Here is a 27,782-nt window from a genome sequence, read left to right on the forward strand (position 1 = left end):
GCAACGCTATAAGAAGGGCTGAGCAAAAGCGGTAACTTAGCCAAACAACGGTTTGCTAGGAAAGGATGGTTAGAGGCTTGACATGGCAATATGGGAGGCATGATATAGCAAGTGGTAGGTAGCGCAGCATGGCAATAGAACGAACAACTAGCAAAGCAAAGATAGAAGTGATTTCAAGGGTATGGTCATCTTGCCTGCAAGGTTCTCAGAGTTGTCGAAAGCTTGATCCTCGTAAGCGTACTCAACAGGTTCCTCATTCACGAACTCGTCTCCCGGCTCTACCCAAAACAAGAACACAAGCAACGGAACCACAATCAATCACGGGAAATGCACAAGCAACATGATGCAAAACATGTATGATATGCGAGATATGATATGCGATGCATATGCGTGCTCCGGAAGAAAAATGATGAACAAGGCAGTAACTTGGCAAACCAAGCATGCCACTGGAAAGATGAGATGATTTTGGTCGAAATCGATATAAAGATCACCGGAAACGGATGCACGGTTTGCAAATGGCAAGCAAAACAAGAATGACACGAATCTGTGATTAACAACATGATAGCACTTAAAATACATCAAGTAACTATGCTACGGCACTCCAACATAGCAACAAAACATATGGCAGTAATCTACAGGAGATGCTTGACAAAAGATAAACACTGAGCTACGGCTAGATCACAACACAGCAGGTTCAAACAAGCATGGCAAAAGTGCAAAAGATAACAGGTTCACAGACTTTTGTGAAATTACTGGACACGGCAGAAACAACATCAAGTAGCAATGTTCAGAGCATGAAATCAACATGCTACAGGAACTTAACATAGCAAAACAAGGCATGGCATGAATCTACTAAATGCATATGACAAACTTCCCTTACTGAGCATAAGCCAAAAAGGACCAGAAGATATGATGGCAACCATGTAAACATAGCAAGTTTCGTTAACAGGTTCCAGACTTGGCAGAAAACAAGAGCATGGCAGAAACAGACATTACGAGGGCATCTTTGTGAGCTTGATGCACTCATCACAAAGCAATACATGACAAAACAAGCACACCTACAGCAATATGGCATGCTTATGAAGCTATACATGGCAAGAGAAAGTTCATAGCATGTATGAAACAACTAAAACAAGCTTGGCAAAATTGAATATCATGTTAACCATCTGCCAGAAATATTTTATAGCAAAAGTAGAGCAAGATTGAGTCATGCCAGGTACTCCAAAATTGCAAACAGAGGCATTAATGGATCAACTACAACAATATCTACAAAACATCCTTAGTGAATATCACCAAAATAAGCATCGATTTATCTGTAGACATATGGATACATAGCAACAAAATAACAGCAGTCACAGACTTAGTAAAACTACTAAGTCCCTGAAATCAGAAACATCACGAAGCCTAGTTTGCATGCTTGTTCTAGTCACCACAGAGATCACAAAAATACATGGCATAAATCCCTGTAACGATGGCATGGCATAAATCAAAACACATGTAGAACTCATGCCCATAAGATGCACACATCAATAGCAACAAAAATAACAAATCACCAAGATCTGATAAGTAACAGCAGATCACAGCAACTAGCACTCTTGCACCAGAGATTTGGGCAACAAGATGGAATCAAATGAACATGGCATAATGGAACAAAATGAAGAGCATCTCGAGGCGAACATTTTGATATATTACACGCATGAAACGGAGCTATATGCAGAGAGATATGATGCGATGAACAGGAGCATATATCGTACAAATCACAAGACTTAGAATATTTCGGGGAGAGGGGAGAGTCAACCTTCGGCGTTGACTCAATCGGATCTGGCCGAGCTCGACCTCGAGCTCGCCGGGGAAGGAAGGGGCGCGGCGGCCGGAGCTTGGGGAGACGGGCGACGGCGAGGGAGAGGAAGGAGGCGCCGGGACCGGAGCAGGGCTCGCCGGGGCGCCGGGGCGCGCGGGGGCGGCGAGGTCAGCGGCGGGTTGCTGCGAGGCCCGCGGGCACGGAGGGCGGCGGTGGCGCCGGCGAGACGACGACGAACGGCGGCGGCGCGCGGCTCGGCCGCGGGCGAGGAGGCACGGGCCCGCGGGGCGGCGTACGGGCCCGGCGGGCCGGCGCCGCGGGGAACGGCGCGGGGCCACGTGGCGCGCTGCGCTGGCTGCGGGCGGCGGCGGCTGGTTCGTCCGGCGCCGGGCGGACACGTCCGGCGGTGCGGAGGGAGCGGGGCTAGGGTTAGGGTTAGGGTGGTTTTTGCCCGAGATTTTGGACGGGGGAGGTATTTTTATAGGTAGAGGGAGCTAGGAGAGTCCAAATGAAGCACGGTTTTCGCCCACACGATCGTGATCGAACGACCTAGAGCATGGAGGTGACTTAGAGGGGTTTTGGGCTGTTTGAAGGGGGGTTTTGCTGCAACACACAAAAGGACTTTGCGGTTACCAGGTTAACCGTTGGAGCACCAAACGACCTCCAAATGGAACGAAACTTGACAGGTGGTCTACCGGTGGTATACAAAGGCCAATTGGCAAGCCTCGGTCCATTCCGAGAACGTTTAACACCCGCTCACGAAAAGAAACAAGAGGGGTACGCCGGAGGAGGTGGGAGTGCCGGATTGCAAAACGGACAACGGGGAAAATGCTCGGATGCATAAGACGAACACGTATGCAAAATGAGATGCACCTGATGACATGATGTGAGATGCATGACATGAACAAAATGCAAAAACGAAAAACAAAACCCGACCACGAAGGGAATATCATAACACATAGCCGAAAATGGCAAGAGTGGAAGTTACAAATATGGAAAATTACATCCGGGGTGTTACAACACTCCACCACTACGAGAGGATCTCGTCCCGAGATCTAGGACTGAAAGAACTCCGGATATTTGGAACGGAGATGGTCCTCGCGTTCCCAGGTGGCTTCTCGGTCGGAATGGTGCGACCACTTCACTTTCAGGAATTTGATTGACTTGTTGCGAGTCTTGCGCTCAGTTTCTTCAAGAATAGCAACGGGGTGCTCATGATAAGACAGATCTTCTTGGAGGTCAATCTCTTCGAAGTTGATGGTGCGCTCAGGAGTCTTGAAGCACTTGCGAAGCTGTGACACGTGGAACACATCGTGCACGTTCGCGAAGTTGGAAGGAAGCTCAAGTTGATAGGCGAGGTCGCCTCTTTTGCCAATGATCTTGAAAGGACCCACGTATCTAGGGGCAAGCTTCCCTTTGATACCGAAGCGACGAGTGCCTTTCATTGGAGAGACGCGGAGGTAGACATGGTCTCCGATCTCGAAAGCCACATCACGGTGCTTACTATCATAGTAACTCTTCTGGCGCGATTGCGCGGCTTTGAGATTTTCACGGATGACTTTACACATTTCTTCAGCCTCTGTGATTAAGTCATTGCCAAGAAGTTGGCGTTCACCAGTCTCTGACCAATTGAGAGGAGTACGACACTTTCTGCCATAGAGAATCTCGAATGGGGCCTTGCCCGAACTCGCTTGGAAGCTGTTGTTGTAGGAGAATTCGGCATATGGAAGACAATCTTCCCATTTCATGCCAAAGGAAATGACACAAGCCCTGAGCATATCTTCAAGAATTTGATTGACTCGCTCGACTTGGCCACTAGTTTGAGGATGGAAAGCTGTGCTGAAGCGAATGTTGGTGCCCATGGCCTTCTGGAAGGAGTCCCAGAACTTAGAAGTGAAGATGCTTCCACGATCTGAAGAAATCAATTGTGGAATGCCGTGCAAGGAGACAATCCTGGAGGTGTATAGCTCTGCCAACTGAGCTGCTGTGATAGATTCTTTGATTGGAAGGAAATGAGCCACTTTAGTAAGCTTGTCGATGACAACGAAGATAGCATCATTTCCGCGCTTGGACTTGGGAAATCCAGTCACGAAGTCCATTTCGATATGATCAAACTTCCATTCTGGGATAGCAAGAGGTTGGAGGAGACCAGCTGGTCGTTGGTGTTCTGCTTTCACCCTTCGACAGACATCACATTCATTCACGAATTGAGCGATTTCTCGCTTCATTCGAGTCCACCAATACGACTGCTTGAGGTCATGGTACATCTTCGTACTTCCAGGATGAATGGAAAGAAGAGAATTGTGCGCCTCGTTCATAATGACTTTCCTTAGATCACCTTTAGGAACCACAATCCGGTCCTCGAAGAATAAAGTGTCTCTGTCATCAATGCGATAGCACTTGTATTTGGAAAGACCCTTGTCGATACCACGTTTCACCTTCTTCACCATGGTATCCAGGAGTTGTGCCTCACGAATTTGATCTTCCAAAGTAGGAGAGACTATGAGGTTGGCAAGAAAGCCTTGAGGAACAACTTGGAGATTCAGCTTGCGGAAAGCTTCACAAAGATCCGGTTGGAATGGCTTGAGAATTAAGCTGTTGCAATAAGCCTTCCTGCTCAAAGCATCTGCAATGACATTGGCTTTGCCTGGAGTATATTCAATACTCGGATTGTACTCTTGAATCATTTCGACCCATCGAGTTTGCCTGAGGTTGAGGTTGGGCTGAGTGAAGATGTACTTGAGACTCTTGTGATCGGTGAATATGTCCACTTGTCTTCCCAACAAGAGATGTCTCCATGTTATTAATGCATGGACAACTGCCGCCAACTCAAGATCGTGAGTGGGGTAGTTCTTTTCGTTGGGCTTCAACTGACGAGAGGTATAGGCCACAACTTTCTTCTCTTGCATTAACACAGCACCGAGACCTTGAAGAGAAGCATCACAGAAAACTTCGAATGGCTTGGATTCGTCAGGAGGAGTTAAGACAGGAGCTGTGACGAGTTTCTCTTTGAGAGTGTTGAAAGCAACGTCACACTCAGGAGACCAGACATACTTCACATGCTTCTGGAGGAGGTTGGAAAGAGGCTTTGCAATCTTAGAGAAATTCTCAACGAATCTTCGGCAATAGCTTGCAAGACCAAGAAAACTGCGAAGCTGCTTGACATTCTGAGGAGGTTCCCAATTCACAATTGCGGACACCTTCTCGGGATTAACAGCGATGCCCTTGGCAGAGATGATATGACCAAGGTAAAGAACTTCATCGAGCCAAAACTCACATTTGGAAAACTTCGCATAAAATTGATACTCTCTGAGCTTGTCGAGCACCAATCGCAAATGTTTGGCATGATCCTTCTTATTCTTGGAGAAGACCAAGATATCATCGAGATACACCAGGACGAATTCATTGGTATAGGGGTTGAAGATGAAATTCATCATCCGAGAGAATGTTGGAGGAGCATTGACAAGGCCGAAAGACATGACAGTATATTCATAAGAACCAAAGCTTGTTCTGAATGCTGTCTTGGGAATATCTTCTTCACGAATGCGAATCTGATGATAACCCATACGAAGGTCAAGCTTGGAGAATACTTTAGCACCTTTGAGTTGCTCGAATAGCTCATTGATGTTGGGAAGTGGATACTTGTTCTTGATTGTCTTCTTGTTCAATGGACGGTAGTCGACACAAAGTCGGTCCGTGCCATCCTTCTTCTGGACAAAAAGAACACCACAACCCCATGGAGATGAACTCGGTCTGATCAAACCAGACGCTCTTGTTCATCGAGTTGTTTCTTCAATTCCTTCAGCTCCTTGGGACCAAGCTTGTATGGACGCTTGCAAACGGGTTCAGTGTCGGGCTCAAGATCGATAACGAACTCAACTGGCCGGTGAGGAGGCATACCCGGAAGCTCTTCTGGAAAGACATCTTGATACTCACAAACGACTGGAATTTGAGAGATGGCATTCAATTCGCCCTTCTCATTGAGAGAAAATAACCGAATGGTTTCATCACGAGCGGCATAAATAATCACATCCTCAGAAGAGTGTGTTAATTGAATTTCCCTGGCAGCGCAATCAAGTTGAGCCTTGTGCTTAGAAAGCCAGTCCATCCCGAGAATAAGATCAATATCCGAGTCACCAAGAACAATTGGTTTAGACAGAAATTTATAGTTCCCCATCTTGATGGAAACATCCGGAACCATGTAGCTTGCGTTCATGCATTTGCCCGGAGAGACAACTGCTAACGTTCTAGGCAATTCTTGGAAATGCAATTCATGCTTGGATGCAAATGGTCTTGAGATGAAACTAAGCGATGCACCAGTGTCAAAAAGAAGTTTTGCAGGAATATCATTAACTGAGAGATTACCCATTGTCACATCAGTAGAATCCTCCGCTTGAGCTGCATTCATCATGTTCACCTTTGCAGACTTGGATTATGCTTGACCACTGCATTGCTGGAAGATCTCACAGGAGGAGGAGGCGGAAGGCGCCTTTGGTTGAAGCACTTGTTAGCATAGTGACCTTTCTCCTGACACTTGTTGCAAGTCACCTCTGAGAGTGGACGATGATAAGGAGCATTCGACTTTGGAGCTTGATTCTGAGACTTGTTCTGATAGCCAGAGTTGGAAGAGTGGGAAGATCCATGGCCACCTTTGTTCTTCTGCTGGTAAGGCTGACGAAACGGAGGAGGAGGAGGCAACCAGAACTTCTGTTGCTTAGCAGCCACTAGTGAGGAAGAAGAAGACTGAACTGCGTCCCTGACTCTCTTCTTAGAAGCCTCACACTTGAGCTGAGCAGCCTCTTGCTTCAGTGCCATATTATAGAATTGATCAAACTGAGTAGGCTCAACAAGAACGAGAGCTAACTGCAGATCCTCTCTAAGGCCACCTCTGAAGTGATAGATCATGCTCTTTTCATCAGGAACGTCTTGTTTAGCGAAGCGAGCAAGTTTCTGAAACTGGATGTTGAATTGATACACAGACATGTTGCCTTGCTTGAGATTGCGGAACTCCTCACGCTTGCTCTCAACAACACTTTGTGGAATGTGGTGCGCTTTGAAGTCCCGACAGAAGTCAGTCCAAGTGATCACACGACCTCCTCTGGAATCTTTGTATTGTTGATACCAATCAGCAGCTTGGTCCTTGAGCTGAAAAGAAGCGAACTTGACATAGTCCTCAGGCCTGACATTGCTACATTCAAAATGCTTGTTGATGTCCACGAGCCAATCATCGGCATCTGTGGCCTCGGCACAGTAGCTGAAAGACTTGGGCTGATTTGTGAGAAACTGGTTGAGGGTAGCGATGTGAGGCTGATTGTTGCCTTGGCCTTGATTTCCTTGATTGCCTTGCCCTTGGGTGCGTTCTTGCAAGAGTTGCAGAATCATTTGAGCATTGGCGTTGGTGGCTGCCATGATAGCTTGCCATGCCTCCGGAGGCGGAGGTGGTGGCGGAGGGTTCGCCTGACTCCCATCATTGTGTTCCGGATTCTGACGCGTTGGCGGAGCCATCCTGAAGAGGATGACATCCGTTAGCATCTTGATAGACAGATATGCAAATTGAATCAACGGATAGAAATTGCAACATATAGTCTTCACAATAAACATTCGAACGAGGATGAACGAATGAATTCCATAGTAAATCATCACACTTCCAATAAGTTGAGAAGCCACTTAGAAAAAAGGTATGGAATCAACATTTCACTTCGAAGCAACTCGAATACCACAATTCAAAACAAAACAAAGTATTGGCTTGCAGAATAAGCCGGAACAAACATATTGTAACACCCCGGATCCGATGCGCCAGGTGTCACCCAGTTATTCGCTGTCGTTGCCTTGTCATTTGCTTGCGTGTTGCATCTTTCCATGTCATCATCTGCATTTCATATCATGTCATCATGTGCATCGCATTTGCATACGTGTTCGTCTCATGCATCCGAGCATTTTCCCCGTTGTCCGTTTTGCAATCCGGCACTCCCACCTCCTCCGGCGCGCCCCTCTTGTTTCTTTTCGTGAGCGGGTGTCAAACATTCTCGCAATGGACCGAGTCTTGTCAAGTGGCCTTGGTATACCACCGGTCAAGTTTCGTTCCATTTGGAGGTCGTTTGGTGCTCCAACGGTTAACCGGGTAACCGCAAAGTCCGTTTGCGTGTTGCAGAAAAAACCCCCTTCTAACAATCCCAAAACCCTTCTAAGTCTCCGCCATGCTCTCGGTCATTCGATCACGATCGCGTGGGCAAAAACCGCACCCCATTTGGACTCTCCTAGCTCCCTCTACCTATAAATATGCCACTCCCCCCAAAATCCCGCAGTCGAAACCCTAATTTTTCCTCCCTCACCGCGCCGGACATGTCCGTCCCGGACCGGACGAGACCCCGCCGCCGCTCCCGGCCAGTGGCGTCGCGCCACGTCACCCCGCCGCCGTCTCCACCGCGCCAGGCCCGCCGGGCTTGGATCGGGCCCGCGGGGCCCATCCCGCCGCCGCCGCGACCCGCGGGCGCCGCCCCACGCGCCTCCTCTCTCCGCCGCCGTGCCTCCGTTCGCCGTCGCCGTTGGCCGAGCTCCCCGCCGCCATCTTTCCGGCCGTCGCCTCCGGCGGAAGCTCGCCGCCGCGGCGCGCCTCCCGCGCCCCGCCTCGCCTCCACCCGGCCCCGCCGCCGCGACTCCTCCTCCTCCTCTTCGCCTCGGCCTTCGCCGCCCGGTGCCGCCCCGGCCTCCTCCGGCCGGCGAGCTCCGTCGCCCGAACTTCGGCAGCCGATCCCGATCCAGTTTCCCTCGTGCGTTGACTCTCCCCCCTCTCGTTTTTCTCCAAGTCCTTATATTATTACAACAAGTGCCCCTGTTCATAGCCTCATAACTTCATGCATATAGCTCCGTTTCGCGCGTGTAATATATCGAATTGTTCGTCTCGTGATGCTCTTTATTTTGTTCCATTGAATCATGTTCATTTGAGTCTATCTTGATGCCCAAATCATTGTTGCAAGAGTGCTAGTTGCTGTTATCTGCTGGTTCTTATCAGAACTTGGTGATTTGTTATTTTTGTTGCATTTAATCTGTGCATCGTATGAGTATGAGCTCTACATGTGTTTTGTTTTATGCCATGCCATATTTCCAGTGGTGTATGCCATGTATTTTTGTGGTCTCTGTGGTGACTAGCACAAGCATGCAAACTAGACCCCGTAATGTTTCTGATTTCAGACTTGGTGATTTCTCTAAGTCCTTGTCTGCTGTTATTTTGTTGCCATGTAAACTTGATGCTACAGAGAGATCCATGCATAGTTTGGAGATGTTCAGTAAGGATGTTTTTTAGATATTGTTTTAATTGATCCATTCATGCCCTTGTTTGCAATTATGGAGTACCATAGCATGACTCAATCTTACTCTACTTTTGCTATAAAATGTTCCTGGCAGATTGTTTTCGTGTTATTCAATTTTGCCAATCTTGTTGTAGTTGATCCATTCATGCTATGTATTTGCTCTTGCCATGCATAGCTTCATAAACATGTCATCTTGCTGTAGGTGTGCTTGTTTTGTCATGCATTTCTTTGTGGTGAGTGCATAAGCTCACCAAGATGCCTTCATAATATAGTTTCTGCCATGCTCTGTTTTCTGCTAAGTCTGGAACCTGATAATGAAACTTGCTATGTTTACATGGTTGTCATCATATCTTCTGTGCCCTTTTGGCTTATGGTCAGTAAGGGACTTTTGTCATATGCATTTATTAGATTCATGCCATGCCTTGTTTTGCCATGTTAAGTTCCTGCAGCATGTTGATTTCGTGCTCTGAACATTGCTACCTGATATTATTTCTGTCATGTCCAGTAATTCGGCTAAGTCTGTGAACCTGTTATTATTTGCAATCTTGCCATGTCCTTTTGAGCTTGTTCTAGTGATTTCTGGAGATAGCTCAGTGTTCATATTTTGTTGTGCTTTACCTGTACATCATGTCCATGCCTTTTATTTTCATGTTGAGTTGCTGTAGCATATTGTTTTGATGATTTCTATATGCCTAGTTGCTGTTTTGGACAGTTTGTTGCTATATCTTGTTTGGAGTGTATGTGTTGCACCGTTGCTCCGTTTTGATCATGCTCTATATGATACTTGATTAGTTTTGCATGTAATCTCATATTATCTTGTTGCATCCTTGTTTTGAGGTGTTTGCTTGATGTTTGTATGCATTTTGCATCAATGCCATGTTTAACTTGTTTTGCTCATATCTTCTAGGTCGTAGCTCCGAATCTAATGAACTTTATATGTAACTTGACTAGAATTTTGTGTAGATCATCATGGTGCTCCTTAACTTGCTGTTTAACAACTTCAACTTAAGGTTTATTCAGTTCTGGACCAATTTCGAAATTTGCATATGAGGACTTACCGGAATTGTTATATGTTGTTTCCGGCCTCATTTAAACTTGCTTTGATGTGTTGTTCTTGTACGCATCATCTCTCGTCATGAGTAGCTTCATGTAGCCTTGTCATGCATCATACTTGGTTGAGCATCATGCCTTGTTCATGTGTGGTGTGTTTACCTGTTGTGTGCTTCTTCTCGATAGTTCCCGTGTCGTTGCGATCGTGAGGATTCGTTCGTCTTCGTGGCTTCATCTTCTTCATGGACTCGTTCTTCTTCCTAGCGGGATTTCAGGCAAGATGACCGTCACCTTGGATCTCATTACTATCATTGCTATGCTAGTTGCTTCGTTCTATCGCTTTGCTATGCTACCTATTCACTTGCTCTTCAAGCCTCCCAAATTGCCATGAACCTCTAACCTTTGTCACCCTTCCTAGCAACCATTGTTTGGCTATGTTACCGCTTTGCTCAACCCCTCTTATAGCGTTGCTACTTGCAGGTGAAGATGAAGATTGCTCCATGTTGGATTATGTTTATGTTGGGATATCACAATATCTCTTATTTAATTAATGCATCTATATACTTGGTAAAGGGTGGAAGGCTCGGCCTTACGCCTGGTGTTTTGTTCCACTCTTGCCGCCCTAGTTTCCGTCATACCGGTGTTATGTTCCCGGATTTTGCGTTCCTTACACGGTTGGGTGATTTATGGGACCCCCTCGATAGTTTGCTTTGAATAAAACTCTTCCAGCAAGGCCCAACCTTGGTTTTACCATTTGCCTAGCCTATTTTTTCCCTAGGGAGTCGCTCTCTCGAGGGTCATCTTTATTTACCCCCCGGGCCAGTGCTTGTCTAAGTGTTGGTCCAAACTAGAGCACCGTGCGGGTCCATCCCTTGGCAACTTGGGTTACGTCGGTACCTGTACGCTTCGCTTATCTGGTGTGTCCTGAGAACGAGATACGTGCGACTCCTATCGGGATTGTCGACACATCGGGCGGCTTTGCTGGTTTTGTTTTACTATTGTCGAAATGTCTTGTAACCGGGATTCCGAGACTGATCGGGTCTTCCGGGGAGAAGGAATATCCTTCGTTGACCGTGAGAGCTTATAATGGGCTAAGTTGGGACACCCCTGCAGGGTATTATCTTTCGAAAGCCGTGCCCACGGTTATGTGGCAGATGGGAATTTGTTAATATTCGGTTGTAGAGAACTTGACACTTGACCTTAATAAATACGCATCAACCGCGTGTGTAGCCGTGATGGTCTCTTCTCGGCGGAGTCCGGGAAGTGAACACGGTTTCTGGGTTATGTTTGATGTAAGTAGGAGTTCAGGATCACTTCTTGATCATTGCTAGTTTCACGACCGTTCCGTTCCGTTGCTTCTCTTCTCGCTCTTATGTGCGTAAGTTAGCCACCATACTTGCTTAGTCGCTGCTGCAACCTCACCACCTTATCCATTTCCTTTTCCATTAAAGCTTTGCTAGTCTTGATACCCATGGTAATGGGATTGCTGAGTCCTCGTGGCTCACAGATTACTACAACACCAGATGCAGGTACTGGTTTTGCGATGATCATGACGCGAGAGCGATGTTACTTGTATTGGAGTTCGTCTTCTGCTTCTTCGATCAGGGGATAGGTTCCAGGTCGGCAGCCTAGGCTAGCAGGGTGGATGTCGTTTGAGTTTCTGTTTATGTTTCATCCGTAGTCGGATGTTGATCTTATGTATGATGTATTGTTGTATTCTTGCGGCATTTGTATGCCTTGTATGTATCCCCAAATATTATGTAATGTTGATGTAATGATATCCACCTTGCAAAAGCATTTCAATATGCGGTTCTATCCTTGGTGGGGCCTTCGAGTCTCTTTAGGATAGTATCGCATATTGGGTGTGACACATATGATAGAGATTTCGTCCGAAGTTTTCGTGGTGGGGCCCACACGGGCTCGATCGTACAGCACCATCATGTACAAGGCAGTGCACATGACATACGAAGCGTCCCCGAGTCGGCATAGCCAAGTACTCTTTAAGACATTACGAGACCACTGTAAAACCAACCGTGGAAAGGTAGACCACTAGACGTCGAACCCCAATCTCATATCATGCGTCTGTCGGAAAGATATCCTAGGAGCTACTTGAATTCCCACTTATAAACTCCCGAAACTTTCTGGTTATGCAATCTGGTGTTGGGGATACAGGGGACACAAAATATATCACCCAAACTTGCAATCCCTAGATCCAGCTGTATCCATCCGTCAACACATAACCAAGAAACCTTCGGAAATCGTGTACCTCAACCTTCGAAAAGCATCCATTATACGAGTTATGGAAATACTCCCGAACTCCCGCCCCAGTACTGGGTGGCGTCGAGGTGATCTCACCAACAACTGCATAAAAGAGATTTCGATGTCGGCGAAACTCAGGTATTCCAGAACTGCAACGATAAAATTGTGACGACAACACCTCGGAGCTCAACTCCCCGGGACACTACCACAACCCCTAAATGTCAGGAGGCACCAAAAACAATGTTCTCGTCACAAAACCATCGGAACGATTCCAAGATACCCGCGTGATCCTAAATTTTTTTAGTGAAATTTGAGGAGAGAAGAGTCAAAACTTCTACGTCAGGAGGCCTCACCAGAGCGACGAAGGGACTGAGGAGTAAAAAGAATCCTACTCTCCGATATATATAATCCTAAGACTCAAAACATTTTTTTTCTAGACTCAACAACGCCAGCGATTCGATGAAGCAGGGGGCTCCTAAGTCGGGGATGGCTCTGATTACCAACTTGTAACGCCCACAATGCAGTTATGCCTCTAAGTCGTGCCTCGACACGTGGGAGATATAGCCGCATCATGGGCGTTACATGGTCGATGGCTTGGTCTCACTAGCCATGGAGCATTGGATGCTAACCGGATAATATGGACTTGGAAAGGTCTAGTCGAATTCGACGTAGTCGGATCTGAGTCGAGATAAGGTCCGAGTCGGACAGACCCAACTATGAGACGCAGCGATATGTCATCTGTGAGTCGCTGGTAGAACATACGTTCTATGTCCTAAGACCTGAGCTGAAGCATGTACCTGGGATGGTGACAGACTTGCTTTGGGCCGACCAAACGCTACTCCGTAACTGGGTAGTTACAAAGGTAGCTTTCGGGTTTGTCCAGACCCATGCTGCGAGACGTGGTCGAGCAAGATGGAATTTGCCCCTCCGATCAGGAGAGATATACTCTGGGCCCCTCGTGTGATCCGACCAAGATAAGCATGGCCATGCGACAAGGATTATGAGATAATCCAGTTTGTGGTCGGCATCACTAGAACGAGAAAGAGGTCAGGCTAGCACAAGGATGACAGACTCGCCTTGAGCCCGACAACATATATCGTGTGGAAAAAGGAATGGAAGTGTGATGTACAGGTTCGCCAACCGGCTTCATTGTCTGCTTGGTGGTCGGCCCGCCTCGCTAGAGGCTGCTACCAGCCAAGCAGGTCGGAGGTGATCCGACCTGCGACCAAGCCGACTTGAACCTAAGGGGTCGTGCGCTTAAGGGAAGGAACCTGTGAGGCCAGATCGGACTCCACGAGTCAGATGTGTCAGATCACGGGTTCCGGCAAAACCCTTAAGGTTCGAACACTAAGGTGCGCGCGAAGTTCTCCCCCTACCGATCCACGTCCTAGCTTTCTAAGATCTCAAGAACAAACTCACCGCACAAGGGACACAAGATTTATACTGGTTCGGGCCACCGTTGTGGTGTAATACCCTACTCCAGTGTGGTGGTGGATTGCCTCTTGGGCTGAGGATGAACAGTATAAAGGGGGAAGAACAGCCTCCTGAGGATGAGGTGTTCTTGTGCTTGGCGAACTTGTGTGGGTGAGGATTAATCAAGATGAGATGCCTCCTACTATGGTGGCTAGTCCTATTTATAGAGGCCCTGGTCCTCTCCCCAAATATTGAGCAGGTTGGGAACCAACAACGGCCAATTTGAAAGGGGACAACTAGTACAGCTTATCCTGACAAAAGCGGTCTTCGCCTGCAAAAGGCTCTGGTGGTGACGCCGCCTTGGGCTCCATGGTGACCTTCGTCTTGCCGTCCGGCTGGTCTTGGTCTCGTTGCACTGATATGGAAACCTTTGCTTGATGCCTCGGTACTCCGCGCCTGCGATTGCCGCCTTAGCACCAAAGAGGAAACAAGGACGCTGCGCGCGCTGGCGCCCGCCTGGTCTCAATCGTCATGGCTCACGTCATGAGAACCTCGCGAGGTTTGCCTTGCCTTGATCTCTTCGCCCCTCGCGAGCCTGCCTGGCGAGGCCGCTCCCGAGGAGGTCTTGCATCGTCTGCCTTGCGAGGCTTGGCCCCTCGCGAGGGTCTTGGATGCCTTGTTGATGAAGATGGGTCGTACGGGCCTGCTAGCAGAGCCACGCCATCGGTGTCAAAACTGGCGGATCTCGGGTAGGGGGTCCCGAACTGTGCGTCTAGGATCGATGGTAACAGGAGACGGGGGACACAATGTTTACCCAGGTTCAGGCCCTCTCTACGGAGGTAATACCCTACTTCCTGTTTGCTTGATCTTGATGAATATGAGTGTTACAAGAGTTGATCTACCATGAGATCGTAATGGCTAAACCCTGGAAGTCTAGCCTTTGAGTACACGATAATGAATCTGTCCTATCCAGACTATGCTCTCCGGTTTATATAGACACCAGAGAGATCTAGGGTTACATGAGGTCGGTTACATAGGAGGGAATCTTCAAAATAGGTCGCCTAGCTTGCCTTCCACGCCAAGTAGAGTCCAATCTGGACACGGGTATTGTCTTCGGCCTTCGCATCTTCACAGCCCATCTGTACGGCCCATGGATAACAGGCCAGACGCCCGAGGATCCCTTAGTCCAGGACTCCCTCAGTAGCCCCTGAACCTGGCTTCAATGACGAGGAGTCCGGCATGCAGATTGTCTTCGGCATTGCAAGGCGGGTTCCCCTTTTTCTGAACTCCAAGGTAGTCTTAGGACACGATGATTGTATCCGGACCTGTTAAACACCAAGCACAACCGCAGAGAGAATATATATTTTACACGAGTTCCATCCGCTAACAGCTTTCTGTATTACGTCCGTCCGGTCACAATTTTGAACCGTTTGTCCCATGTTTCGAGACGCGGTCGCTATTGGCACGTCTTGTCGAAGCAGAGACTGTGTCCCCTTATTGCGGGATTCTCATCAATGCGGCCATGGGTAACCCAACCGTGCCGTTTGCACAGCCTTTGGGTATAGGCGAATCTTAAGGCGAGTGAGGAGGCATTTAATGTTTACTGCCTTTATAAGAGGATAAGGACCTCCTCTTCCTCTTCTCACGCTTTCTCTCCGTCTCCGCCTTCCCGATCTCGAGCTCCACCGCCCAAGTTTTCATCTTCTTTCCACTCAAGCAACCATGACCGGATCCAGTGGTCAGGGCAAATGGATGGTCTCCTCCGTCACGGAGGAGGACATTACTGAGCTCCGGGCGGCCGGATATTTGGCGAAGGAGATTGTCCACCACCTACCGGCCGAGGGACAGATCGTCCCCATGCCGGAGCCCACAGAGAGGGTGGTATTCCTCCCCCATTTCTTTCACGGGCTAGGGTTTCCACTCCACCCCTTCGTCCGCGGGTTAATGTATTACTACGGGGTAGATTTCCATGATCTGTCCCCGAATTCCTCAACATCTCGGCATTTATCGTCGTGTGCGAGGCCTTCCTCCGCATCCAACCCCACTTTGGGCTGTGGCTCAAAGTCTTCAACATGAAGCCGAAGGTGGTGGATGGCCAGCACGCGGAGTGTGGAGGGGCAATGGTGAGCAAATTGTCCAACGTCTCTTGGCCCAAAGGCACCTTCATGGATACGGTAAATGAGTGGTAGAAGCAATGGTTCTACATCACAGAACCACGCGGCACCACCTGGGCCGCAGCTGCCGAATTCCGCTCCGGCGCTCCTATGCGACTCACCTCCTGGGTCAAGAAGAGTCCGGACTGGTGTTCTCCTGACGAGCTGATAGCGCTGCAGACGCGCGTTCAGAGCATGGTAACCAAGAGCGTCAAGCTGGTTGACGTGATCCAGGTGATGTTAGTTCGCCGGATCCTTTCATGCCAGTGCCGAAGCCGCCCGCTGTGGAAGTTCAATCCAAAGAGGCACCAGACCCTGGCGAGGCTCTTCGAGACTACGCACGAAGGCGCATGGAAATTGCTCTTCAGGGGCAATGAAAAACCACCGGCCACGGATTCAGACCGTGGTCACGATTGTACACACCCCACCAGCAAGGTAGGTTATTTCGAATGAGTCCTCAACCTAATTGTTTCAAGGATGATGTCTGAGCTTTTATTGCTGCTCTTTCAGGACTGGACGGAGAGGGCGAAGCGGTTCCAGTGTCCGGCTCCGTTGCCCGAAGAACCAGTCATCCCTCGCTTGGCGGAGATGCTAGTGCCGACGCCATATAAGGCGCCGGAGAAGAAGGCCAAGAAGAAGGCAAAGGGGGCCAAGAGTGGCCTCCGTCATAAGGGTATTTCGGATGCGGCATCCGAAGACGACGTAACTCATTCCTCTGTCCCTGAGGACAATGACGGGGAAGAGGAGGAGGAGGAAGAAAGCAATCCTCCCCCTGAGGAGAGGAAGAAGAAGAGGGTGGCTCCGGCGCATCTGGAGGTGGAGGCGCCCAAAAAGGGGAAGGGCGTTTCGGCGGCCAACACCGCATGGGACGTTGATAGTAGTCCGGAACGACGCCCCCGCACTAAGCCCCAGGCCACATCGTAAGTGATATGGCTTATTTATGCGCGCATCCAGCCCTTTCTCTCCATTATCTAGATGTAGTTAACTATACCATTGGAGTCCGGCCCGTGACCTAATCCAGCGATCCTCGTCTGGAAGTTCGTTGGCTCCGTCGGAGATGGCGAGCCAGTCGTCACCGCCTGCTTATTCCCCCGGGGCCGGGGACGACACCGAAGTGCTGTCCCGGAGGGCCGATCCAAACCCGGGGGGAGCCCAGGACGCTGTCCGGGAGGCGCCACGAGGCGAAGCCTCCACTGCCGGACGCATGGAGGAAACGATCCCCGTGGGGACTGGTGAAGGGGGCCGCACCCAGCTCGGCCCTTAGCCGAATACGATTCCGGAGACCCAAATGGCTCTGGAGTCGAGCTGGCAGCCCTCTTGGAAGGAGGGGGTGCGCCACTTCCGTCGGTGGTCCCTGTCCATCCAGGGGCGCCGGATAACCTGATGGAGGCGCTATGAGGCGCCTCCGTTATGGACGAGCAGCGTGTTCTTATGAGCGCGGTGATCGAGAAGGTTTAGTCCGCCAAGAGTGGACTGAACGAAGCCTGCAGCAACCTGTTGACAGATTTCGAGGTAAGGGACAGAGAAAAAACCTCCTATAGTCAGTAGCCCCTGAGACACTGTCCGGTGTTCGGTAAGAGGAACCGGACGGAGGATCAATCCTCTAGTGTAGGAAACTAACGTTACATGTGTGCATGAGCAGGCGTCGCTGTTGGCTGCGACCTCTCATGCTGCTGAAGTCTCTGAACTGAAGTAGAGGCTGGAGCGGACCGAGAACGAGCTCGGCGAGGTTAGAGTGCGGCTGCAGGAGAAGCAAGGTAACTAACGTCTTGCTGTGTGTTCGGAAAGCGGAGACGCTGTGTATTGACTGTAATGTCGAAATGTATGCAGGGTCCGCGACCGAGGTCGAGGCCCTGAGGAAGGCCCTGGGCGAGGCCGAGGAGAAGGCTGTCCAGCAGCAAGCCACCCGTAAGAAGCTCAAGGCCCATGTCAAGGAGATCCAGCCGGAGCTCCAAGATGTAGTGAAAAAATGTGAGACCCTGGAGAATGATGCGTCGCGCTCAGGAGGCCGAACTCACCAAGGCTTGTCAGGGCGCGAAAACCATGCGGAATGAGGCCCAGGCCGTCATTCAGGAGATCCGGGAGGCCAGGAAGATCACGGCGGGTAAGGCTTTTAGGATGCAAAGCAAGTATGCGGAGAGAAAGTACCTTTTACTAACCCGGGTTCGGAGTTCCCCAGGAGCTTTTGCGGATCTACCACGCAGCGTATCAGACGCTGCAGCGTTCTATCGATCCAAAGGAGGAGGTTCTACGGAGAAGCTATTCTGGTCGCAGTATGCGACGCCGGAGCATCCCGTGTCCTTCACCGATCAGCTGAAGCAGCTGGTGGAGCTGCACAGGGTGGCCGAACTAGCCATGAAGGATTTGACAATCCGGCTATGGCCAGCCAAAGCTATACCCGGCAGCTACTTCGGACTCGTGAGGCGGCTGGTGGAAGCCTGTCCATGGCTGGACGTCGTCAAGCGCTCTGCATGTATTGAGGGCGCCCGTATGGCCTTCGCTCTCTGCAAGATGTGGTGGGCGAAGATGAACGCTGTGGAAGTGGCTAGCGGGCCGCCGGAGGGCAAGGAGCACCGCACACCCGAGAAATATTTTACGATGTCATAGAAGGGTCTCAACTTGTGGCAGCTCAATGTTCGCAGGACGTTATTTTCGAATGAATACATTCGTGTTGTCCTTTGCCTTGTATTATAAAGGCAAAGCTTTGTTTTGTAATGTGATTTCGTTATCCTTTAAATTGTTTCCTCCTGTGCAGCCGTGTTATATGCAATCTGAGGGTTGGCCAGTCGTCGGCTTCTGCCCTCACGTAATTAGTACAGAGGTGTTCGGGATGGGATCTAAACAATCTTGATCCAATTATATGGTCCTTGAAGGAGTTGTTTAGCGCAACGAACAAGGCAATCAGACTATACGGCTTAAACACCCTCACTTAGCCATAGGAGTTTTATAATTAAGCAAGTGCGCAACCCCTGGTCCAAGCCAGGGTGCTGTCAGCATCTGATCGAGAAGTGTCGATCCTTCGCGTGATGCGGAAAAAATCTCCAACGATTTTGTAACCCTCGAACAGCTGACCGGCTTTCACCGTATCATGACAGTCAGTTTTCGGCTTTCTCTACTGAGGTGCTCATCTGGTCAAGGCCAAGGCACAATCGCAGTAGTTCTCCCTTTACTATGCTAGCCGATAGGGCGGAACGTAGGATAGCAAGCACAGGAGCCGGGCAACCCAACTATTGACCAAAGACATGATTCGGAGCCAATGCATATAATGCTAAATTCGGGGTGCCGAACTTATATATAAGGAGTGTTCGGTCTTTGCTGCCGTATTGCGGGGTGATAAGCAGTCGCTGGCGAATATGAAATGTACAAAAGAGTACCGATGTAGCTAATAAGCAGATCGAAATGAAATGGGATGAGGGGCAAGAGCCAAAAAAACTGGGCCACACATCATTTTTATTATAGCTGAATGGATACGTCAAGGCGTATCTTATACAAATAATGCGATAAGCACCCGGACTATTTAACATACCGGGATCAAGAGGGAGCAGCGTGCGGGTCCTGGGAAATAAGTAAAAATACAGTCAAGAAGAACGTATGGGGGTTACCCTGCACACCTATGCTGCATGCCCCCTTTGTATGCCGATCCTTCGAAGGGGCTGGTGATCAGGCTCGCGGGAAAAGGAACCTGAAACAGAAAGGAAAAAGTGTATGCGGGGTCGATCTAGCTGAACTGTAGATCTCGGGTTAGCTAGTGCCTCCGTCGATGTCCATGGAATTTCGAGTGCTTAACTATGTACGCGTGGTACGAATGCCACTACTTCATCGGGACTAGGACGGAGGCCAAATTGCTAGTCGAGCTCTTAACGAGCCTTGCTTTCCTGCTGTAGTGTAGTCCGGACCCTCTTAATGATGTCCAGGGGCTCGGCAACCGGATTATAGTGCTGCTTGAGAAGGCCACTCTGTACTTCTGCTGCTAGGGCGGCGGTGTGCTCCTCTGTATGGAGGGAGCGTTTCGTATTTCCGTTTACCGTAATGACGCCACATGGACCGGGCATCTTGAGTTTGATATAAGCATAGTGCGGCACCGCGTTGAATCTAGGGAATGCGGTTCGTCGGAGCAGTGCGTGATAGCCACTGCGAAATGGGACGATATCGAAGATTAGTTCTTCGCTTCGGAAGTTATCCGGGGAACCGAAGACCACTTCCAGCGTGATTGAGCCCGTACAGTGGGCCTCGACGCCTGCTATGACTCCTTTGAAGGTAGTCTTCGTTGGTTTGATTCGTGAGGGGTCAATGCCCATCTTACGAACTGTGTCTTGATAGAGCAGGTTGAGGCTGCTACCACCGTCCATTAGGACTCGTGTTAGGTGAAATCCGTCGATGATTGGGTCGAGGACCAATGCGGCCGAACCGCCATGGCGTATACTGGTTGGGTGGTCTCGACGATCAAAGGTGATTGGAAATGACGACCATGGATTGAATTTAGGGGCGACTGGCTCTACCGCGTAGACGTCCCTGAGTGCACGCTTACGCTCCCTTTTGGGGATGTGTGTAGCGTATATCATGTTCACCGTTTTGACTTGAGGGGGAAATTTCTTCTGCCCCCACTGTTCGGCTACCGGGGCTCTTCGTCCTCGTCCTCACTTTGTGATCCCTTTTCTTTATTTTCGGCATTTAATTTGCCAGCCTGCTTGAAAACCCAACAATCCCTGTTGGTATGATTGGCTTGCTTGTCCGGGGTGCCGTGTATCTGGCACGGACGGTCGAGTATGCGGTCCAGGCTGGAAGGTCCTTCATTGTTCCTTTTATAGGGCTTCTTCCGCTGGCCGGACTTAGAGCCAGTGAATCCGGCGTTGACTGTAGCGTCATCGGTGTTGTTGTCATTGCTTTGGCGTTTGTGTCTGTTGCGCCGAAGCTTACCAGTGCTATTCTTGGCCTCCTAGGGGCCTGTCTTGCTGGCTGTGTTGTTACTACGGGCCAGCCAACTGTCCTCTCCCGCGCAAAAGCGGGTCATGAGTGCCGTGAGGGCTGCCATGGACTTTGGCTTTTCTTGGCCGAGGTGGCATGCTAGCCATTCATCACGGATGCTGTGTTTGAAGGCTGCTAAGGCCTCGGCGTCTGGACAGTCAACGATCTGGTTCTTTTTGGTTAGGAACCTAGTCCAGAATTTTCTGGCTGATTCTCCAGGTTGTTGAACTATGTGGCTTAAGTCATCGACGTGTGGTGGCCGGACATAAGTTCCTTGGAAGTTGTCTAGGAAAGCTTCTTCCAAGTCCTCCCAGCTGCCGATAGAATTTTCAGGATGGCTGTTAAGCCAGTGCCGAGCTGGCCCTTTGAGCTTGAGTGGGACGTATTTAATGGCGTGGAGATCATCTCCTCGAGCCATGTGGATGTGGAGGATGAAATCCTCGATCCACACTGCGGGATCGGTTGTGCCGTTGTATGATTCGATATTGACGGGCTTGAATCCCTTGGGGAATTCGTGATCCAGTACCTCGTCTGTGAAGCAGAGAGGGTTTGCGGCACCTCTGTACCGTGCCGTGTCGCGGCGTAGCTCTGATGGAGTCTGTCTGCGGCATTCGGACCGGGCGTGGTTAGGTTTGTCACGTTCGAATAGGTAGCCGTCTTTGTGCCTCGAGGCACGTTATCGTGATCCGTAGATCGATCTTGTATGTCCTGCTCTACTGTCCAGGGTAGGGATGGATGTGGGGACAATCCCCTATGGGGATACCTACAACATCCCCATCCCCATCTATTCCCTATCATCCCATCCCCATCCCCGTTTACATGACTGGGGATGAAATTTCCCCATACCCATGCCCCACTGGGGAACGGGGCCCCATTAGGGTCCCCATCCCCATAAACAAATACTCGTATACATAATATGACACCCTATAATCAACATACATACATGGTGTTGTCCTTGTCCTGCTAATGCCTATCTAGGTTGTATTGACTTCTTGGTCATGGTGGCAGCTGAGGTGAGGATGTGAGATATGTTTAAGGTTTTTTTCAGAGCTTTTTTTGTTTTAGCAAGTTTGTTTGTGAATATTTTAAGGTTGACCGCAGAATCACAGTTACTAACCGGGTCCCCGACGGGTATTGGGTCTGGGGAATAGGATATCATCCCCATCCCCACTGTACCCTATGGGGAATAAAATAGTTTGGTAAATATCCCCATGGGGATGTTTTTCACCCATCCCCACCCCCTAATAGATGAAATCCCCATGGGTTTGGCGGGTATGGGGCCCCGTTTCCATCCCTAGTCCAGGGTCTGACGGAGGTCATACGTGTGACCCCGAATTCTTCCGTCTTTATTTTTACGGGGCGGTTGGGCAGGCTGCTATTCGGCCTAAGTTGCTGCTTTATCCCGACCGTGTGGTGGCCGGTCGGCCGCCCTGTCTCGACCACGTGGTGGTCGTTCCGCATTACGTGAGGGAGATGTGTGCTCTGGTGCCTCCTCATCGAATTGAGGTAGCAGTCTACGTTTTGGGTAGCTCTTGGTTGGGCGCTTGAGGCCGTATTCTTCCGTTGTCAGGACGTCAGTCCATCTGTCGACGAGCAGATCTTGTTCAGCTTGAAGCTGCTGCTGCTTCTTTTTCAGGCTCCTTGAAGTGGCTATGAGTTGAAGCTTAAAGCGCTCCTGCTCCAGAGGGTCCTCAGGCACGATGAAATCTTCGTTGCCGAGGCTTGTCTCCTCTTCGGAGGGTGGACAGTAACTATCGTCCCCCGAGTCATCTTCTATGGCCTGCTCATCAGGGTTGTCTTGCCTGTCGTCATGTTCCTCCTGTTCGGATGCAGCTCCGACAGGGTCTTCATTGTTTTCGGCATCGCCCGGAGTGCTATTTTCTCCGGTACCAGTATTGCTATCCTTTGAGCGGCGAGGCTTAGAATGGCGTTTGGGGCGCCGGCGCTTGGACTGTGTCTCGGAAGTTTTATTCTTATCTGGCTCTTCTTTGTCGTCGCCAGATCCCTTGGGTGTATCAACCATGTATACGTCGTACGAAGAGGTGGCCGTCCAACGTCCAGTGAATGGCGGGTCTTGGCCTTGCTCATTGTCAGCATTGTCGTCCATACCGGTGATGTCTTCGGAGCCATAGTCAAGCACGTCGGTTAAGTCGTCGACGGTGGCTATGAAGTGGGTGGCGGGTGGGAAGCAAAATTCCTCATCGTCCGCCTCTAGCTCAAACCGAACATTGTTCGGCTGTGAGTCTTCCTCCAAGGACAAGTTCTTCAAAGAATTTAGTACGTCACCCAAAGGCGAATGCTGGAAGACGTCTGCGGCGCTAAATTCGAAAATCGACAACCGATCCAGCTCGGTGTCCGCAGGTGTATCCGGTCCGGAACGTGCAGCGGGAGACGAGTCCGGGGTTCCGTTGACACAAGCATTGTAGGATATCGAGTCCGTGTGCAGCTCCAACGCCGCGGACTTTATGGCCTCGGGGGGCGCGATCTGCCTTAGTACTGAGGCCGTCGCAACAACAGGATCCATCTCCTAGGTGTGCTCCGATGACAGATTTAGGTCATGTTCATCGGAGAAAGGGGGAGCGATCGCCGCGGTATCAAATCCCTCGAAGATCAAGTCTCCACGGATATCTGCGACGTAGTTTAAGCTTCTGAACCTGACCTGGTGGCCAGGGGCGTAACTATCGATGTGCTCCAGATGGCCAAGCAAGTTGGCCCGCAGTGTGAAGTCGTCGAATACGAAGATCTGTCCGGAGAGGAAGGTTTCTCCCTGGACCACGTCATTACTGACGATAGAAGGGGCCATCGAGTCATTTGTCGACGGCACAGTGGAACTCTCAATGAAAGCACCAATGTCGGTGTCAAAACCGGCGGATCTCGGGTAGGGGGTCCCTAACTGTGCGTCTAGGATCGATGGTAACAGGAGACGGGGGACACAATGTTTACCTAGGTTCGGGCAATCTCTACGGAGGTAATACCCTACTTCCTGCTTGATTGATCTTGATGAATATGAGTGTTACAAGAGTTGATCTACCATGAGATCGTAATGGCTAAACCCTAGAAGTCTAGCCTATGAGTATACGGTAATGAATCTGTCCTATCCGGACTATGCTCTCCGGTTTATATAGACACCGGAGAGATCTAGGGTTACATGAGGTCGGTTACATAGGAGGGAATCTTCATAATAGGTCACCTAGCTTGCCTTCCACGCCAAGTAGAGTCCAATCTGGACACGGGTATTGTCTTCGTCCTTCGCATCTTCACAGCCCATCAGTCCGGCCCATGGATAACAGGCCGGACGCCCGAGGACCCCTTAGTCCAGGACTCCCTCACACGCCGTGGGACACAGGCAGGCAAGTCTGGGGACCCCCATTCCCAGAACACCGACAGTAGCCCCCGGGCCCAAGGCGCGCTCGGGCTTGGCTTCGAGGTGAAGCTAAAGGTCAAGTACGGAGCGCCGCGGGCCCCAACAGCCTGCAGCCTTGGTCGACGCGTGGTGGTTGATTGGACGTGGGCGTCTCCGCTTCCCCATGCTGCCTCAGCAACTGCCCGACTTCACAAGTCCCTGCGACATGCAAGGAAAACCATCATTACCTGTGATCGTGGGGGGCATTAGTTGGTCTTCTCCTGCTATAAATGAGGAGGGGGGCAGAGTCCCCGTCGCCCATTTCTTCCCATTCCGCTTGCTTCTTCTTCTGCCCCACCACCGACTCCAATGGCGCCGTCGAAGGGGTTCTCCGCCGCAGAGAAGGGAAAGGCCCCTCGCGAGGGGCCCGGCTCCCCGGCGCCCAAGCGTGGACGCGGCCGTCCACGTAAGCACACCACGACCCCCGCCGTGGCCCCCCGTTCCCGCGATTGCGCCGCTGCGCGTGGCAAGGGTCGTTCCAGTTGTGGGAGCCCTGTTGATGAAGGAAGACGCACCATGGTCGCGCGGCCTCCCCGGCCGCGCTTCCATTCTGCAGAGGTGTTGCCGGAGTTCGCCGTCTGGTCGGAGAACCCGGCTGGCAACTGGCTTCAGCTTCCGCGCTTCTTCGCCGACGAGCTGCCGGCCTCCGGTCCAGGCGGGCCCTGGCTGCAGGCGGACGACTGCTGCAGCAGAGCTTCTTGGGTTGTGGTTGAGGTCTCCGCCGCGGGCAACATAGCTCTGGCCCGCGGTTGGCAGACGTTCGCCCGCGCGCGCGGCCTGGGCAGGCGGTGCACCCTCCATTTCAAGTACGACGGTGATGCGACCCTCTACGTGAGGGTGTTTGGAGAAGATGGTCGCCCCGCCGGGTGCTGCCCCGAGGTGAACGACGGCGAGGAGGTGCTCGGCCTTGGCGTGGTCGGGACGAGGAGGAGGGCGAATCCGCCCTTCGTGCCGACCGCATCTCGTCCAGCTACGTCGGCTCTTCCTCTGGCGACAGCTCCAGCAGTGGTGGCTATGACCAGTCGCCGCACCGCCGCGCCTGCTTCAAAGGTGGCAGCGGGTCGTCTCGTCGTCGCGTCTTCGTGAAGCGCGAGGAGGGGTCTGGCTGAGCTCAGGACGGCGCCAGGAGCCTGCCTCCATGGACCGCCGTAGGGGCAGGCGCCGCTTTATTTTGTTCTTCCTTTCTTTTCTGCATCAAGAAGAAACCAGTATGGGCCCCGGGGGGCGTGTATCAAACTATGATTTCCCAATCATTATGCTGTGTTTGTTGTTTCTGTGCTGTGCTGTTATTTTGTGTAGAGGTAACTTAGCTTGGCATGCTTGGGGTAGCCTCCTCCTCACGAGGGACTCGCTTCCTGGGTGCCTGCGGAGGCCTTCCTTGACTTGGCGGGTGTTAGGGAACTGCAAAAAACTTGTTAGGAGCATCGCCCGGAGGCTTATCATTTAGCTGAGCCTAGACCCAGCGCTTCGCATCGTGATACCCCAGGGGCATGGATCAGGAGAGGTGCACCATCTTGTTGCCTCGAACGAGAATGCCTCGCGAAGAAACAGACGAAGGGCCTTGCGAAAAACAGACGAAGGGCAGAGGAAAGGAAAAAGGCTCGCGAGGGCACCTGCCTAGCCCCCTCGCGAGGTACGTGCACGAGAGAGAAAACAGGTTAAACTGTAACTAGAAACAACAGCAAAAAGCGACGGAACCAAACCAGCAAGGAACTCCAGAAGCAACTTTCAATTAAAAGGAGGCGAGCCAACTACGGAAAGCAAATGAAAAGCCGCGTCCGGCACCTAGCCTAGTCTTCGAGTCGTCTCACCAGCGCGGAGCTAAGTGCTGCCACTAAGATGTGGGAGGGAGCCCCCGAGGTCCGAGGGCGACACTCCTGAGACTCCGGGGCGTGTACAGCCCCACTCATAATTACGTGAGAGTGTCACGGGCGGCGATCTTCACAGGCACTGGGCCTTTCTTCACAGGCGCTGGGCCTTGCTTCATGGGTAGAACTTCCAGAGGTGCTGGATGTTCCAGGCGTTCTGGATGGGCACCCGACGCCAGGCCTGGAGACATGGACAACCTTGAACGGGCCCTCCCACATGGGTGAGTGCTTATGCAACCCTTCCCTGGAGAGGACCCGCCTCAGGACGAGGTTACCCGCCTCGAGCGTCCTGGAGCGGGTGTTGCGGCAGTGGTCTCGCCGCAGCGCTTGCTGGTAGCTTGCCGCCCGTAGTGAGGCTTCGCGGCGGCGTTCCTCCCCCAGCACGAGGTCCATCCCTCGCGCGGCGTCCTGTTGCGTTTCATCAAACGTCAGGACCCGTGCGGAGCGATGCCTGACCTCGTGAGGGAGGACATCTTCTGCTCCATAGACGAGGAAGAATGGGGTCTTGCCCGTTGGCTTGGTGGCGGTGGTGTAGATGGACCACAACACGGACTGGAGCTCGTCATACCAGCCCTTGCCGCATGCCTCGAGCTTCTTCTTGAAAGTCCTGGTCTTGAGGCCCCTCAGGACCTCTGCGTTGGCGCGTTCGGCCTGACCATTGCTCCTTGGGTGTGCCACCAAAGCGTAGCAGATCTGCGTTCCAAGGTTAGCACAGTATGTTCTGAAGAGATTACTAGTGAACTGCGAGCCGTTATCAGTGATGATGTGGTTGGGGACCCCGAAACGGCTCACGAGAACCTTGATGAACTTGACCACGGAACCAGCTGGGATGGTGCGGACGGCTTCCACTTCCGCCCACTTGGTGAACTTGTCGATGGCGACGTAGAGGTAGCGGTAGCCCCCTGGCGCTCGAGGAAATGGGCCCAAGATATCCAGCCCCCAGACCGTGAACGGCCATGTGAGCGGAATAATCTGGAGGCCCTGAGCTGGCTGATGGATCTGCTTGGCGTGGAACTGGCAGGCTTCACGGGACTTCACCAGCTCGGCTGCATCGTTGAGCGCCGTGGCCCAGTAGAATCCGCTGCGGAATGCCTTGCCGACGAGGGTTCGCGACGACGAGTGGTGCCCGCAGTCCCCACCGTGTATGTCGGTCAGCAACTCCTTCCCCTGGTCTCTGGAGATGCAACCAGTGAAACGTCATTCAGTCGCTTCCTGTACAACTCACCCTCCCGGATGCAGTATGCCGTGGCCCGCCGAGCCACGCGCTCCGCGTCCTCCTCCTTCTCCGGCAGCGTCCTTTGCATCAGGTATTCCTTGAATTCCTTGGTCCCGCATCCCTCCTGGGGCTTGAGCGCCAAGAGTAGGCGCGCTCCTGAAGTCGGGCCACAGGCTGGGGCTCCTGTGGAAGGCGGCTGCGGGAGCTCGTCCCGAGGCTGAGCTGTCCTTGAAAGTGGTGGCGTTGCTGACGGCTTGAAGAGCCGCTCCTCGAAGACGCCAGGCTCTTGGGGCTGCCGCTTGGACGCCCTCTTGGCGATGTCATCAGCTTCCTTGTTGGTGCCA

This window comes from Triticum aestivum, chromosome 3D, assembly GCF_018294505.1.
Source record: "Triticum aestivum cultivar Chinese Spring chromosome 3D, IWGSC CS RefSeq v2.1, whole genome shotgun sequence".
Lineage (NCBI taxonomy): Eukaryota > Viridiplantae > Streptophyta > Magnoliopsida > Poales > Poaceae > Triticum > Triticum aestivum.